The sequence below is a fragment of the Brachyhypopomus gauderio genome, chromosome 18 (genome assembly GCF_052324685.1).
Source record: "Brachyhypopomus gauderio isolate BG-103 chromosome 18, BGAUD_0.2, whole genome shotgun sequence".
Taxonomy (NCBI): domain Eukaryota; kingdom Metazoa; phylum Chordata; class Actinopteri; order Gymnotiformes; family Hypopomidae; genus Brachyhypopomus; species Brachyhypopomus gauderio.
The window spans coordinates 418,297-425,043 of NC_135228.1; the positions used below are offsets into that span (position 1 = coordinate 418,297).

The 6,747-nt window shown below is 39.0% G+C and overlaps 1 long non-coding RNA gene across 1 annotated transcript; it reads right to left on the reverse strand.

Moving 5' to 3' along the window:
• Positions 1-2,343: 2,343 nt before the first annotated feature.
• On the reverse strand, positions 2,344-4,982 carry LOC143481339 (uncharacterized). Its single transcript, XR_013122012.1, has 3 exons — positions 4,890-4,982; positions 3,964-4,018; positions 2,344-3,354 (listed from the first exon to the last, which is right to left on the reverse strand). It is a non-coding gene; the product is annotated as an uncharacterized LOC143481339 (long non-coding RNA).
• Positions 4,983-6,747: the final 1,765 nt, after the last annotated feature.

Sequence of the window (6,747 nt, forward strand, 5' to 3'; positions counted from 1 at the left end):
TATTCTCTGAACTACATCCCCAAATCATTTGAACTTGCAGTCATCAAACCACTAATAAAAAAAAAACCTGGTCTCAATCCTTAGGAATATAGGCCAACGTAATCCCCAACTATAGGCCAATCTGTAATCTGTCGCTCATTTCCAAAATTCTACCACAGCACTCAAACCGCGCTGACCAAAGTAGTAAATGATCTCTTAATATCCTCTGATAAAGGACACATTTATTTTCTTATACTGTTAGACCATAGTGCTGATTTTGACACCATTGGTCACAACATTCTACAGGATAGGCTGGAGACACTCATTGGCATAAGAGGTCAAGCACTCTCCTGGTTCAAATCCTACCTGGCAGATCAGAATGTAAAATGATCAAATATGGTGTCTCAAAAGGATCTGTATTGTATTGTATATGCTACCACTGGGCACAATCATTCGTAGGCATAGTATTAGCTTCCATGGCTATGCAGATAATGGCAATACTATTCCCAAAATTGAGAACTGCTTGCAGGAAATTAAAAAACTAGAGGAAGTCTAATTTTCTTCTAAATACCGATAAGACAGCGATGTTGCTTCTTGGACCCAAAGCTGCTAGAGGCAATTGGTCTGATAGAAACCTGTTAGAAATGGGCACAAGCCCATCCTGATGTCATACTCCTGAGTTGGATTGTATTGTATTGATGTGTGGGCTTACATAAAATGTTGAACTACAACTTTAGTATAAATTAATATAAAGTTTTTTTATTAACATCTGGCTCCACCCCACCTGTTTATCTTGTCGACTTTCCCCTTTTGTCTAGTCACGCCCTCGTTTTCTTTTGCAGCTGTCCCTTGTTACTCATTCTTTAAGTCTGGTATTTTGTTCCTGGTTTTCCAAGTGTTCATTGTAGGTCAATGTCTGTATGATTTTGTTTCTAACTATTACATGTTTGTATCCAGGTTGGGTAAAGTTATACTTTCGTCTACTGTGCTTTATCGTCTATGTTTGTTATAGGTATTGCTTATTGTCTTTTTCTCAGGTATTGTGCATAATTGGGTTATAGGAATTGCTTACTGTCCTTTTCCTCAGGTGATGTGTATATTCAGGTATAATAATGACTTGGCATAATTGTTAGGTATCATATGACTTTCGTCTAATGGTTTTTCCAGCTTAGAGTACCTTGTGTTCAGGCCTATCTATACTACCTTGGAGATTCCAAGCAACTACATAGCACTTTTGTAAGTCGCTCTGGATAAGAGCGTTTGCTAAATGCCATAAATGTAAATGTAAAGTTCACCTCTGTCGTTGTCTTTACCCTCTTTATATATTCTAGTGTGTCTAGTTTGTTTTGGTTTGTGAATCCCTTTGTGTTTTATGTTCTATTGGTTTTGGTATCCCAAGTTGTACATAGTTGTCACGTCTAGCTCCGCCCTCTTTCCCAGTCCCGTGTAGTCTGCCCTAGCCCAGCCTTGTTTTCTGTTTCCTTGGTTTCCCTTCTGTCTGTTACGCCCCTGTCCTCAATGCTTCCACCTGCATCTTGTTTCCCTTCCCCATTTCAGTGTATTTAATTCCCTCTGATATATCCTTTGTTGTCGGTCATTGTGTCAGTAAGATATTCCTATTCTCCATTGCTCCGATCTCTCTGTGTTCTGCTAACCTGTTCTTTCTCGCTTCCTAAAAAACAGCGCGGATAAATGCAACGTGAAAATGAAACCAAGGACGCCAGAAGAAGTAATTGGCAAAAAACGCCGCAGCAAAATAAAACCCTTCCCAAAAATAAAGGCAAAACGGATAGGACGAAATGTAGGATTGGGAAAACTTGAGATGAGTCAGGAAGCGACGCAGGAGATAGATACTCGAATAAGTAAAGAGAAAGCATAACAGAGAGGTAGCGAGACACCTTGAAACGAGAAGCAATCACAGAGAAAGCAGAGACTGGCTGAGAACATACGGTTACGCCAGTATAGTCTGGGACTGACTCTGGTGCCCCTAGCCACGGCTGGGGGAACAGCATCCGAGCCAGCCCTGACAGATTGTAAAATGAAGCTCAAGAATTTTGGTAACAACAAAAAGCATTTTATGCACATTATTTTTGTTAATTAAATGTGAAAGACACTTTATTTTCTGTATTTGTCATTCTGTCTTGCAAAGCAGACTGTAGTAGATCATGCAGATTTTATAGACTTAAGCAGAAATTTTTATAAATCAAATCGTTTTTTGAATCGAAAATCGTTTTGAATCGAAAATTGATTTTGAATTGAATTGTGGCCCCCAAAATCGGAATCGAATCGAATCGTGAGATAGTAAACGATTCCCACCCCTAATTTATAGTGAGTTGGTTTTAATTCACATGTTTCTGGAAAAAAGCAATGAAGCTGCACCAGACTGGGCTTTTTCTCCTTCATCAAATTCAGCTCCCTAAAAGGAAGTGGAAATGTAAAAAATTCTGATTTACATTTCCTTCAATATGAACTTCTGCACTGAGACTGTTTTACCAATTCCAGCCACTCCTTTAGTCAGCACAGTTCTGATGTCTTTGTCTTGTCCTGGTAAGGGTCTAAATATGTCACTGCATTTGATGGGTGTCTCCTGTGTTGCTGGTCTTCTGGATGCTGTCTCAATCTGTCTCACCTCATGTTCATTATTGACCTCTCCACTCCCTCCCTCTGTGATGTAGAGCTCTGTGTAGATCTCATTCAAAAGTGTTGTGCTTCCATGATGTGAGATTCCTTCATTTATTTTTTGACATTTTCCCCTCAGTTTAGATTTGAGCTTTCTGTGGCAAGCAGGGGCCAGTTCTGATAAACAGGAAGACAGCAGCACACCTTAATCTCTTGTAGGATCAATCATAACAGACTCACCACAGGAAATACAAGAAAATAGAAAACACACATTTGTATGACATCATGAGACAATGACTTGTTGTCAAAATCTGATTGATCAAATTTCACTTCTAAAGAATATAAAAACTTAAACATTCTACAATCGCATGACAACTGTGATAAATTTAGGAGAGTGTTGAGTCTGCACCTGAGCAGACTACACTGAAGGGAGGCCAACTGAGGACAGACCAACTCTGATTTAAGATCTTCATTGTGACCTGACAATTACCAACAGTGCCCTCTGATCTGGAGTAACAAAGTAATGTTGTGATGTCTTGACCCAGAGCTCTTGGTCTCTAGTGTGTTAGCGAGGTCTGTCTGGTTCATGTTCCTCAGCACGTGCAGTGTGATCTTCAGTGCCCCCACTCTGACACTGCTCTGATCCTCCTCATCCTCCACCTGTCTCTCAGTGCATGCTGGGTAATCTGGAGTCAGTAGATTCTTGAATCTCTTCAGCTCATTTTTCACCAGAGAGATGATTTTGTGCTCCAGCTCCTGAATAAACAGTATCAGTAAAACTACAGTGTTACAGACAGATGATTATAACACAGGATAATCCATTAAACACAAGAGGACTGAACTGAGTGGGACTCTGTGGTTATGTGAATATGTTGGTTCATAAAATGACATTATAATTCTAATATTAAAATTTCAATTGTGGGTAGTTTTATAAAGCCATAACACAGTAGCTTCAGAGTCTCATCATGACTGTGTTCTGTACACACATGTATGGACCCTCATCCCACTCACACACATACATATATACAGACAAATAAAACTGTAAAACTGCAGCGTGATGAGTGGGTGGCTGAGGCAGGACACTGAAACAAGAGCAGCATTCTGTGTTTTATTTATTGAAATAATAGTGCTGATCACTAAACTCTCAGATGAAGATGAAACAGAGTGATAAGTCTAACAACCAAGAAGAAGGACAAGACACTTAAATACACAGATGACAACAAGTGACAAGCACATTAAGAATCACACACACACTTAACGAAAAACACATGGAAGGACAGACATCTGTACTGGCTGTACTGTGACACATTGTCTTAATATGATCTGTGAGCACACAAACACATACACAGCCAGACACATACACACCTTGAATACTGACTCCAGTTTGTCTTTAAAAATATTTACAGGTTTCTGTTGGACACTGTGGACAAACAATTATGAATATGTATTAATACATGGTACATTCATGCTTATACATAATGATGATGTGAAACGTGGAATAAACCAATACACATGAACATCCACTGTGCTCCCAGCCTGATAGACACTGATTGCAAATACTGTAGCAACAGTACAGCAGAACAAACACAGAACTTTGATACATGTATTGTGAGAGGATAAGGAGTTAAGACTGTATATTAAGTATGGAGAAGTTTGTATGGAGAAGTTTCCTCTTTTGTCCATATTTTGACACAAGAGGGCACTGATGACACAGTTCATCATCAGCCTCCCCCTACCCCTTTATCACGGGTCAGCCTATGACCACAGCACCACTGATACTCTCGTGCACAAGCCACTAATAGGCAGACCTTGGTCCGGATCCGGACCAACGGATCAATTGCATGCGAGTTTGACTATACCACGTGATACCACCAAGCCGGTTCCAACCGGCCGTTAAACTTTGAAACAAAGTGAGACCGGATGGGAGTTTGTGGAAGACGTAACATAGCGAAAAACAAAAATAAAAATATAGAGAAGCAGATAGGTGATATGGGGAAGAGAAACGGCGAAAAGAAAAAAAACTAGACAGGTTGGCAAGACAGGGAAGGACAGAGGAGACTGATTGCTGAGATGAAGAAGAAGGAGAGGAGAAACGAGCAGATAAAAAGGAGAAATACAGAAAATTATATATATATATATATATATATATATATATATATATATATATATATATATATATAATATATACACACTACCGTTCAAAAGTTTGGGGTCACTTAGAAATTTTCTTACTTTTGAAAAATATAAATGTCTTAGTAAAATGCTCAAAACCATGATACATTTGAATTTACCTTCAACCTGTCCAAATAGCATTTACTTTTTTTGACCATGCCAGCATCTGCGTCTTCTCTTATACCCATCACAGATGTCACGCTGTGTTGACTGGTGTGGTCTGGTTTCTACTGTAATTCTGCTGTGTGGGTTCAGCTGTGTAGGAGGGGGGAGTGTTGGGGGTGTGATAAGGGACTTTTAGAGGTGACACATAGTGACCTCTGTTTCCTGTTCCTGATAGTCAATCATGTTTAGTATTATTTCCTAAGTTACAGTATTGAAGCATTTATATCTTATTGGTTGGTGTGCCCCACAAATTGAGTATGAAAATCTTACTTTTGGTCTAGATTTCTATTGGAGGTTATTCATAGCAATGTAGCGATATTTCACACAGATACTAAATGCTCTTTCTATGTCTTGTATTTTGCCTCTCCTTTTTATCTCCTACATTCCACAAGGGCTGTGTTGAGCTTGTGTGATACCAGAGTGGATAAATCAAACTTTATATCTGGATATGTGTCTTTTGTTTGGTTGTGTGTGTGTGTTTGTGAGTGCATGTGTATGTGTGTGTAAAGAGGGAATAAGCATACAAGCTACAGAGATTTGTGCTCCATTGTTGACACAGACAACGGTAAACCAGTCATAACATAGTGTAATTTTACTACTTGGTCTGAGTACATAGGAAAGACAGTGGAGATAATAAATATAAAGTGGAAACTCTCCACTAGATTCTCTCTCTCTCTGTCTCTCTACATCTTTGCTTTTCGAATGCTCTCTCTCTCTCTCTCTCTCTCTCAAAGATGTGCTAGAACTGTGATAACACAGGAAGTCTAATGCAAAATGTGCTAGTCTGTCTTTCATGTTACTGAGGTAGACCTTGCACCAGTTCTCTCTACGTTTTGCTCTCCACTTCATTTCAGACTTGTTTTATTTTGTTTCTTCTCTCTCTATTACGGGTTTCTGCTGTCAGAGTTGCGTGTTCCAGCTGTTTTGTTGTCAGAAGCACCTCTTCCTGCTCCACTGGTCCTGCTATAATCACATCCCTCTGCTGAGCTGTCAGTGGTGATTAGTGCTGTTTGTTGTCGATGATGAGCTTTGAGTTGTTACTCATAGCAACACTGGCAGTTATTGTGTTTTCTATAATTTTACAGCAGTGAAAGGATACAGATACACTTCAGCACAGAAAACAAAACACAAAACAAAAATGTAATTTATTGAACTGTTTTATGTACCGATTTAGGTATCTCACATTGTAATACACAATACATAATTCAATGCCAACAAAAATATATTTTCAGCAATGTGCAGTACTGACAAGCTATAAAATTCTATGAGAGATTAACTCTTTGCAGAGTTACAGTAAACTATTAACTGCATGTGCTTTTAAATCAGGCATATTGTAATTTCAATGGGAGCTGTTTCAATGTTTCATGTTCCCACTGGGTGAAATATATTTTATACATTAAAATATATTAAATATATTATTGTGTTTTGTTCAGTCAGAGAAGATGCACTTTTGTAAGTCGCTCTGGATAAGAGCATCTGCTAAATGCCATAAATGTAAATGTAAATCATGGAAGCACATTCACATTCTGTTTCAGATGTTTTTATTTCTGAGATCAAAATGTTATGTTGCTGGTATCAAATTCTACACGAAACATTGTTGGTAGAGTTTGGTATGGAGATCAAGGACTATATATTTGGGGGGGGGGGGGGGGGGGGTGGTAGGGTGATCATGGTCTCAGTCATTGGCCAAACCTCCACCTTTGTTAGGAAATATTGTAGTTTTGCACCTGCTTTTTGAGCTATGCAAGTTAACTGGCAGAGTAGCCAGGTCCTGTCTCTGAGCTGGTAGCTCCTTCCTCTTTAACTACAAGA